Here is an 11,400-nt window from a genome sequence, read left to right as displayed (position 1 = left end):
TTTTCTATTTCTCTACTTAATCTTTGTGACAAATTTTATTAATATTAGTATAAAATTAGCCATTAAGATAGGCATTTTATTCCATGGTACATAATAAGATTGATGATAATATCTACTGTGACAAAAGTTCAAAAACCAACTATAAGATCTCTTTCAATTATAGCGGTTTACTCCTACACTCGTCACCACTAGACGGCGCATAAAGTCAAGTCTAGCTTTCTCGTTTGTGCTGGTCGAACCTTTCGATTCATACAAATAGTTCCTGTCCATGCGCGTCTATGGGAGCATTTATATTATCTTATTTTCTCTTATTTTTTTTTCTAACGGCAAACTTTGTACAGGTAAAGTAAGAAAGACAAAAATTCGACTACCAAGACTGCTAGCACCAGTTACTAGCATAGTGCAAACGGTCATTTACAACAAATCCACTACCAGTTCCCAGATGAACAACTTCCCCCTCTCCTTTATTTCTCCAAGCTTCACCATTTTTCAGCAACCGTCAAAACACATTGCAATATTCCTTTAGTACTGTTTATCTTTATGTAAAAAACAAATCGTATTTTGCCGAATATTTAAGACACGACTTCGCTGTATTATTATAGTCTGTATTATTATGTCCTAAGTGATATAAGTGAGATACTGTAGATCATTCAATCTATTAATGTAATGTACTACGGTGCGGCGGTGCATCTACGCTTAGCGAGATCTCACAGATTCTCACATCAGTACAACGTTTAATCGTAAAAGACGTTCCTTCCAATTTTTCCAATTTCGAAGCGAGCTATCCGATTCATACAAATAGTTCCTACCCACTAGCAGGCCCTAAACGAATCGCTCTCATTTTCTCCTTCCTTTTTTCAAGTTTCAACTATTTCTTCTAGCAGAACCACCAAAAAGGAAAATTTCATATTAACAGTTATTATGTTGCTGATAAGCAAAATAAGTAAATAGTGGTGAAAGATAATTAGTGAAGTACGTACATGAACAATAAAATCGATTAGTAAGTCAGTCTTTTTTAAACTCCTATTTTCGTTCTGTAATTATTTAAACTTTTGAATAGTTCGAACATATTTATTTAGATACAATTCAGGATATTCAGAAATGTATATACAGTAAATATTCGATGTGTGCACCATTCTCGGGTCTGAACTGGTGCAAATATCGTACAGGTTCTACATTGATTGATGTTTTGCCGAACGTAGAAAAGCACAGCGAACGAAGGATACCAAATGTAAACAAACAGAAACATAGTGAGGGATAATACTAATGAGTAAAATTTCTTTATTTTCCATTTTTTCGTTATCCAACTTTTACTAATAATTTCTTCATATTTTTCTGATTAAAATAAGACTAAACACTAAATGATTTAGACTATGTATGTATTAGTAAACTATTTTTCGTTATAGATTAGCAGAAACAAATGAAGACCAAAAGAACCATAATGCTATATTAAACGGCAGAATCACCAAAATCATAGTATTTATTCCTGTGTGCATACAAGTTCTGCAAATATATGGCATGTAATACAATCTACACTCCAAATAAATCCTTTTGTACATCATTTCAGCTTTTCACATTTCAAATTTATTTTACAAGTCTTATTAACTATTTTGAAGATCAAAGTCATACTTTTCAGATCAAATTCATCCCCTTCCAGACCTAATTCACATGTTCACAAATTATTGTTTGGTAAATAAAATTTATCTCATAGATATAGTATTAGGTTGTCCGGAAAGTTCTTTTCGTTTTTTTAATAGGTGTTAAGTTTAAAATATTTTGCGTTCAGTGTATTATTCTTAAGTAATATATAATCCGTTCTGTTCTACCACCCTTCTGCCATCTTTCTGGAAGCCTCATAATGCCACTTTTCCAAAATTCTCTTGGTTCACTGTTAAAATATTCTTGAAGACCGTTTTTTATTTCATTAATTGATGTGAATTTTTTATTGCGAAGAAAATTTTTTAGGGAAAGCAACAAATAATAATCCGATCGAGCAATGTCTGGAGAGTATGGGGGATGTGGTAGAACATCCCAATCGAAGTCTAAAAGTTTCTTTCGCACAGGTAAAGAAATATATGACCTCGCGTTGTCATGGTGGAACGCGACACCACGTCTATTCACCAATTCTGGACGTTTTGTAAATATAGCTTCCCTAAGTTTTTCGAGTTGCATGCAATATTTCTCGTTGTTAATTGTTTCCTTTGGTTTTTCATCGAGGTAGGCCTTGATAAGATCGGTATCAGTGGTGGATGGACGGCCGCTGCGAACTTCATCTTTAAGATTGAAATTTCCGGCTTTAAACCTCCTAAACCAATTACGGACATTTTGCACAGTTATAGAATGATCCCCATAAACATCACAAATCTCCTTTGCGGTAATTCCAGGCGTAATGTCTCTTTTAAAACAGTAAAACATGACATGGCGCAAATGCATCTTTTGATCTTCCATCTTTCACAACGCGAAAAATACGGGATTCAATTTCTATTGATGCTGAAAACAGTCCTCTTGTAATGCCAGAGAATGACACTGGATCAAACAATTGATTTTGGAGTGATCTGGATGTTTGTTTACTTAAGCACAACAATGTAAAGCCTCGAGCGACAAACGCGAAAAGAACTTTCCGGACAACCTAATACAATGTCATTTTATTGTTTCGATTCTGGGATCTGAACATACACAATTAAGCATAAGCTCTATCAGAAGTGAATTAAGTAAGTTAAGAATCAAATTAAAATGTGCATTGTTATAGGTTGATTGTCGAAACTCTGAAAAGCAGTTGATGAAGTAAATGCATTACATACTTCTCAAAATGCCCCAGTAACAAGATAAAAAACAAAATTCATTGATGAATCAGCATTTAATTATTATCTTCAGCAAACAAAAGAGCGACTAATAGTTAATACATACTCCATCTTCTGCAACTATACCAAGAGTTAGCAAACAAAATACATATTTATACATATAATTATTGTGAAGTAATTGTGAAGTAATTACTTACTTCAATTGATATTTGTGAATTTCTTTAATAATTGCCGCAGAAATTGACTAAATATAATTTGATGGAACTATGAAAAAATGTGTAATCCTAATAATAATACTTTATTATCTTTATCATCATATTCTCTAATCATGAACAAATTGAAAAAATTCTCTCAAATTTTGCGCAGCCAATATTTTGACTGATTCTTTAAATTGCATATACTTAATGGAAGTTGATAATTATTCGCTGGCAACTATCACTCCTACAGATTGCCATAATTAATTCGCGAATATGTACATTTAATTATCCTGTGCAGCAGCGGCAGAACCATTATAGATGAAGTTATGTCTATACGTTTAGCAATATTTTACACGCTAAATATGCTTTTTATGCTATTTATATTTTTAATATTATCACATACATACAATATATTTTTTCTTGCAATAACTTCACAAACTTGTGGAAGAACTAGATTTGCAAAAAGATGAATTGAACTTACAGAAAAGTGAATTTGATTTGTAACAATGTGAATTTTACTTACAAAAATATTTCATAGAGGGTTAATTTCCAGTGTAAAAAGGTAAAGTATAATTAGGAAAAAAGCTAATTTGACAGAGTAATAATAAAGTTAAACAATTAATACTAACAAAAAGTGTAAGGCAATAGTAAAAGTTGTATCAAGATTGTTAATTTACTAGATCATCAACTGAATGCGAAAAATTGGCAATGTTAATTTATCTTCTATGTGCGATTTTGATCCAATTATTTTTCATACTTAAAAAAAGACGGTGGCTTGTAACTACGACTGATTTAACTGCACCTAATCAATATTTAACAAAATTTGTAAATAAACTTTCAAAATTTGTAAGTAATTTTTAATTAACGGCTTCTTTGCAAAATAGGCTCTCTTGAAATTTTTTAAAAATTTGACGTCCATTATTCGTTATTTTGAAATATTTAAGGTATTTAAGATATTTAAAAGTTTACCGGAGTCAAATTGTACCGTAATATATTTGACTAAAAATAATTTCAATGTTGGACTTGCATCACTTTCAAAATATACAAATTTTCAGTACCGTTAATTATCCAAATTTCTATTGCCTAAATATTATGGAATTTAAATTATTCATTGTTTTGATTTTTTTAAAAATAGACGCACCCCACTTTCAAAATAACGTCTAAGTTATTAATCTTTGAAATTTTCTATGTGTTAGTTTAAATTCTAAACTCATATCTATGTTCTAATGCCACGTATCTTACAAAAATGAAATTTTATTGGGGAATAAATAAAACTCATTATTTCTGTCTAGTTTTATATTTTAGATTTAATTCGTATAATTTATGTACACTTCAAATAACTTTTAGATCTCGCGATTTATAAAAAATTGTTATATACAGGATGTTCGGCTACTGGTAGGCATAATTTCAGGAGATGGTAGCTGGGGTGATACTGAACAACTTTTTCCTTTACCAAAATGTTGACTGAAGCTTAGTTTTTGAATTATTAACGAAAAACACTGACCAATCAGAACGCGAGAATAGCGCGCGCCCAGATGCGAGAGTGATAGCTTCGAACCGGAAGGCTGAGTGTGATTGTGACCGATCACGGTGAAGACATACTTGTTCACGATCAAGCTCAGCCGTATATAAATTGGGTAGTTTCGTCATAGAAGTGATCCAGTGACAATGTTTAACATTAATATTATCAAAGCAATTAAAAAAACTGTTTTAAAAAGTTTTAAAAGTTTCAAAATTTATTAAGGTGGCTTTTTTGAAATCTTTGTTGATTTTCAACAAGGTAGTATATTAGTATCTTGTTAATTGTTAATTATTTCATCAAGAACTAATGTGTATATTGATTTCTATTTTATCATTTGTTTATTTATTTTTCAACTTCATTTTAAATTTCAAGGTATGCATTATACGCCGATAGTTTTAGTGTCAACAGACACGTGAATACTAACCTTTTCTTCATTTCATGACCAAAGTAACGTCCATTAAGTTATAACCGGAATGATAATAAAGAAATCGAAAAACTTTTATATTCTTATATCTCTTCTCTTCTACAATATATGCAACATATGTATTGTTATTCTCATGATGCTAAGTTGTTTCAAATTTTGATTTGATTTCTTGTTTCAAGTTATATACGCTGTTTTTAATTTCATGGAACGACTTTAATAGTGGTTCATCTCTATGAAGGCATAAGTCGTTTTTTTGCTCTAGTATGTTGACAAGACTTACCATTAACAGTTTCTACAATACCAAAAACCTATAAGGAAGTTTGACTTTCATTTCTTTAATTATTTTTATCTTATCATGTAATAAATTGAAGTAGCAATACAAGCACTACAACGCTACTACTAAATCGTAGGCAAATATATAATTCGATAAATTTTCAACGACGACTTATTTCAAGATGAAGCAACGCGCGGAAAAAGGTCATTGCAGATTTACAACTTATCTTTTCATGTAGATTTATCTTTTAAGTTGTTGTACTACTAAGTCAAAAAATTCTGCTAATTTATAAAATGGTTTAAGTTATTTGAAGTTTTAAAAATTACATATGTCTATAAGTTACACATAAAATTTCACAATCGCAAGAAGTTCTTACCTTACAAGAGCAAATATTCCCTAAAATACTTTATTATATAGTACTGTTAGAATAGTGTTTGAATCCATTATGTGTTCGTGCGTTAGTACACAGTAAGCGTCAACTAGAGGTGCTTCATTGATTTGGTCCTACATTCACACATATCGTGCCTCTGCTACATTGTACTGTTCAAGTGGTTACTATGTATCGAGATGTTATAACACCTGCTATGACCCTTCTCAAGTTTTCTTTAATATATAAAGTAGTTTAATTATTCACCCTTAAGTACACATAAAAAAAGTAAAATGTTTATGGACGATTATTGAAAAGTATGAAAATACTTTTTAATTTGTTCAAACTCGAAGCAATAAATATTGATATGAAAAATTAAACCATTTTCAAATCAAATTTCATCGATGTTTTTTTGGGGGGGGGGGAAACGTAAATAAAAAAGAATAGTCTGTCTCTTAACTTCCATTCATGTGGGTCGTGTTAACAAGCGAAATGAAACAGAAGGCTTAAAAACGCGCAGGTGCTCCATTTTCTGTCGGAACCACAGCAGGCCGTGGCCGATCGTCTACCTCGACGCGTTTAATAGATCGCACGCCGACTCGTGAATTCCATCCTGTCATCCCGACAACCGTGTTTCACGTTGCTCCCATGTACATACACCGCGTATAATTCCGGTTAGATATGTAGGAGCGTGTGTGCTTGTTTTCCCAACGGGACGGTACACCAATGAAATGTCCTCACGCGAAGATTTCATTTCTGTTCCAGCTTTTGCCATGCCGAGACGCGCGTCCCATCGGATCTTCTGTCATCGCTTTCTGTGTTAGGCGTGTTACCACGGATGAAAGAAAATGCCGCCGAAAAATTTCATGAAACAATGGCAGATGTTAATGACGCGGCGGTCCTGCTCGTTCCTGTTAACGCTTCTGCAGCGGGTCACGGTCTACTCTAAGGGCACAGACAAAATTTGCGTTCGTGTTCACTGGGGTAGATGAATACCTCCATTTATTCGGTGTTTACAGAGGACAGAATAACATCTAGGGTGATCTGTCATATCGTACCGTATTGTTTCGTGAAAAATAGCGAAACAATGCGTCTTATCTTCAAAGGAATGAAGTATATTTTCCTAATCGTAAGATTATGATTATATTATACAGGTATATTTTGATACTTAACGCGTATTTTGAAGTTTTTTCACGATAAGGAAAGTTTGACTTTCAGAGAGGGAAATACGTTTTCTACGTTTGCTGTAAATTTATTTTGAAGTATTAAGAAATATGTTTGAATTTAATAAAAATAAACGAACTTTAATTTAGCGGTATAAAGGTATTGTTATCTGTTTTATGTAAATTTTACTTTTTCGGAGTTAATTGTTCATGGTGAGAAGAGCTATTTTCAAGCCATAGCATATTATTGGTCGAATCACACGCAATCTATATAAAATCAAAGATTCATATTATCACGTTGAACACGAAATGTTAACATGTAAATGACAAATGTTGGTAAGTAATAGTCACATATCATAATATACATATAATAGCTACATGCCATAATATACATAATATACATACCACAATAGTTACATCTCATAATAGTATATTTTATAAAATATTCGAATTATATCTTTTGTTCTTGATCTTGCGTTCATCTGAAGACATGATACATAGTTGAACTCGTTTTTATACAGATTATATCTTTTGTACATTATGAAAAAATATACAGCATCTTACTTTAAAAAGTGAGCATCATCTTCATTTCTTGAAAAATAATGTGAGTATAAAAAATTTATATATGTTATTATGTTGTCAGTAGAGTGTATTAAAACTTACTCCTCTTATATTTATTTGAATTTTTCACCGTTTACGTAAAAAATGCTGGGTAATAAATCTACAAACATCCGGTATATTGCGGTATTTTTTGCGGTTTGTATCGGTATTAATTAAATCATAACATTGTAAGGAATCGAATTTTTATATGTATGTAATATATAAAATGAAAAACTCGTCTAACAAGGGACATTTCCCAATCGCCAATCGTTACTTTTTAACATATTTTTTAAACAAATAAATTTTTCAAAAATCAATTTCCGCCATATTATTGGCCTTCTAAAACAGAAAAATTTGCACTGTGAATTTTTTGTCTAGACCTAATAGTTCCTGAGATATTCGGGAAAATATGTTTTGCAACCCCAAATTTTGGGGGCCATTTTCACCCCTTCAGCATAGACGATGGCCGATAAAAAAAAATACGTGTCAAATATTTTTTTGCGTTCTATATCATACTCAAAGCGCATCAAAATCGACGATTGGCGATTGGGAAATGTCCCTTGTAAGTAATTATATTTAACAGTTTCAAGTTAAACGAATTTCTGACAGCAGGAGAAATTTACGACGTGTAAGTTCGACCAAATATGATGGATGCGTTGGTTCAGTACTATTATTAAAACAGAAACAGTTATAAAATAATTAGCGGAATTTGTGTGTTTCTATGTGTAACTGACGGCATTTAAAAATAAAATATGCGGCCGTATGTCATGGAGATGTGTATACGCCGATTTCGCTGTAGAATCCAGGCTACCCTGGAAATAGAAGTGGTAGTTAAAAGGGATGAAAGTTGTTGAGGGGTGGGGGATGTAGTGGTAGGCAGTGATCGAGCGGTTGCGACTTAATGAAACTCTTAAGTGCTGACTATTAATATGGCTTTCAAGCTACTAAGACTCGTTTCATCTTCTACTGTTCCTTCCTTTCTCTTTCCATTCTTGGCGTGAATTTCTTACATGGATGGGAAGAAAATGGACGCGAAATGTGCACGAGGAAACCAGTTGAGAATGGGAGTGTAGGGGAGTAAAAGGAAATAGGACGCGGCTAATGGAATTCTCCGATATTCACGCTATTATCAGGTATGCATACGATTTACATAGAGGAAACTGTTTCAAAACGACACACCGCTCTATGGACGAATTGCACATCCTGAGACTGATGAAAATTTGCACCTCGTAGAGTTTATGCCATTAGGGAATTTATTCTATGACAAATGTCATTCTAGATAACTGCACCTTTAGAGAATTGTAATTGCATTGGTATTTAAGTCCGCATTGAAATTTTCTAAGAACTTCAATTTTATTCACTTATAAAAATGTGTACCACTTATATTTAAATTGAAACTAAATTATAAAAATAAATATATAATGGATAATACGAAAACTAGCTTATATAATAATTATTTGCCTGGATGAAAGTTAATACATACATTTTGACAATAGCTTTTTCGTATGTTATATATTGTTAAGAGCGCCGTTATGTTATAACCAGGAAGAGTCTTTTTCCCAATTTCTAATTTTTATATCCACGTTTACTGTCAAGGAAATAACCTAAATTACGGTTCGCTCTAAAACCTAATCACTTCACTCTCATAATCTTCGGCAATAAGACACACCATAAACCATAGGCAAAATATTCTCACTACCTGCACGCCAACTTGGGTTTTTCCAAAACACGTACCCCAAGGAAAGGGAAGAACAACCCCCGACATGACCAAAAACAGACGATTGGACAACGACTTTTCCCACCTTAGTTTCAGTTCTTACCTCCGAATACACGCCCACATCCGAAAATTGATAAAAAGACCAACACGATAGTTTTTAGACAGAATTTTTGTAACATCTCAGAGCAACACATTAAATAAAAGAAATTAGTAGTAGAAAGGCAAAGTTAGCATTTCCTACATTATTTAAAATTTTGTACAACAGTACAAACGAATTTAACATATATCGTGTACCGTATATCGAATATCGGGTATCATATATCATTTCTCTTATATCATATATATTAGATATCTTAAATCTTACATTGAATATTGTATATTATGTATTGTTTATTACGTAGCATATAACATATATGGTTAACCATATGACGTATGTCATGTGTCGTTAATCGTATGTCGTATATCATATTGTACAGCATATATCGTATATCGTATAACATACATCGTATATTGCATATCTCGTATAGTGTATGATATGTCGTGTATCATATATCAAATCTGATATTGCAAATTATAGCATCGTATCGATGTGAACACGTATCAATTCGAACATCCTTTGTGAAACAAGAGACATTATCCTTTGTTTAATGTTTAATGATTTCTTGCCATAGGTTTCTGAAATCGTCCCAATTTACTCTACTGCACTAATTATAAAAACATGACATTTCAAAAAGTATTAATGATCTTAAAATCTGCGAAGCGTATCCACTTTTTAAAAAAGTGTTACTAACGTATTAGCTCCCTTTCTGCAGTACAACTTTCGTAATTACGATTTCTTCATTACTTTTGTAATTAGTATTTCGTTACCCCTGTAATTACTATTTTTCTAAAAACAGCAGATATATTCGAAGTGGAAGTTATTGCATCACTTTGTATAAATAATCTAATCACAGAAACATGCAATTAATTTTACCTATTTTTAATTAATTAGTTTTTCACATACATCGCGCTTTAAATGAACTACGCACTTTTTTTGTTCGGAAAGTAATTTCGTTTCTTCTCAACAGAGGACTTAATTGTATTTTTGTTACAGCTACCTTTATACTTAAGCCGCAAATCGTTATATATTTTTACAGCTGATATATCAAGGCTTTTTGTAAAAAATTTCGATGAATTTTACACAGTAGTTTTTGGTTGGTGCCCTATCAAATATGGAAAGAGAAAAGCAGTATTTTCGAAATATTTTACTTTTTTACTATCGTAAAGGTAAAAATGCTGTTCCGGCAAAAAAAAAATTATCCGATGTATGTGCAGGAGATATAGTTACAGAACAACAGTGCCAAAATTGGTTTGCAAAGTTTCGATCTGGCAGTTTTAATATTGGAGACGCAGCACGTTCTGGAAGGCCAGTTAAAGCTGACGAAGACACAATAAAGGCATTAGTTGATGCAAACCGGCGAATAACTATACGTGAAATCATTGAGAAGTTAAGTTTATCAAATTCGACCTTTCACGATTATTTAAAACAACTAGGTTTAATCTCTAAGCTCGACATATGGGTCCCCCACGTTCTTACGGAAAGAAAGTGCCACCGCGTTGACGTCTGCGATTCACTCCTTAAACGACAAAAAAATTATCCATTTTTGAAGCGCAACATAACTGAAGACGAGAAGTGGGATGTGTACAACAATGTGAAACGCAAGAAATTATAGAGCAAAAAAGATGAACCGGCTCAAACCCAATATTCGTCAAAATAGGGTGATTCTATCTGTTTGGTGGAATTTTAAAGACATTTTTTTTAAGCTTTTACCGGACAATAGAACGATTACTTCAGAGGTGTACTATCATCAGCTGGACAAACTGAATTATTCACTTAAGCTGAAACGGCCAGAATTGATGAATCGAAACGGTGTTGTGTTACCCCAAGATAATACGAGACCACATACAAGTTTAGTAACTTGCCAAAAGCTTTTACAGCATGGATGGGACATATTGCCACATCCGCCATATTCTTCAGTTCTGGCACCATTTGATTATTATTTATTCCGATCACTAAAGAATTTTTTAAACGGTGATGCCTTCACTTCAAACAAGGAGATCAAAATTCGCTTTTTGCCAACAAAGAACAAAAAATTTTATGAACGTGAAATCATGTTACTACGAGAAAGATGGCAAAAGGTATTGGACCAGAATGAACGATATGTAATAGAATAAAATATTTATTCACTGTAAGAAAATCATCTTTCATTTTTAGAAAAAAAGAACGGAATTACTTCCCGAACAACGCAACACTTCTTCTTTTTTGTACTGCACTTTACTTTTAATACATATATTG

At 32.5% G+C, this 11,400-nt stretch overlaps 2 long non-coding RNA genes across 2 annotated transcripts in view; both read left to right on the top strand.

Annotated features, from left to right (window-relative positions):
• LOC143265618 (uncharacterized) overlaps nucleotides 1-8,886 on the top strand; it is a 366,308-nt gene extending 357,422 nt beyond the window's left edge. The window contains exon 3 of the long non-coding RNA XR_013040268.1: nucleotides 6,351-8,886. This is a non-coding gene — a long non-coding RNA (uncharacterized LOC143265618). The remainder of the gene's footprint in view (nucleotides 1-6,350) is intronic.
• On the top strand, nucleotides 695-1,533 carry LOC105661889 (uncharacterized). Its single transcript, XR_001095200.2, has 3 exons — nucleotides 695-1,000; nucleotides 1,080-1,231; nucleotides 1,407-1,533. It is a non-coding gene; the product is annotated as an uncharacterized LOC105661889 (long non-coding RNA).
• Nucleotides 8,887-11,400: the final 2,514 nt, after the last annotated feature.

Source organism: Megachile rotundata, chromosome 13, assembly GCF_050947335.1.
Source record: "Megachile rotundata isolate GNS110a chromosome 13, iyMegRotu1, whole genome shotgun sequence".
Classification (NCBI taxonomy): domain Eukaryota; kingdom Metazoa; phylum Arthropoda; class Insecta; order Hymenoptera; family Megachilidae; genus Megachile; species Megachile rotundata.
Note: the sequence above shows the minus strand (reverse complement) of the source record. Positions and strands in the feature narration are given on the sequence as shown.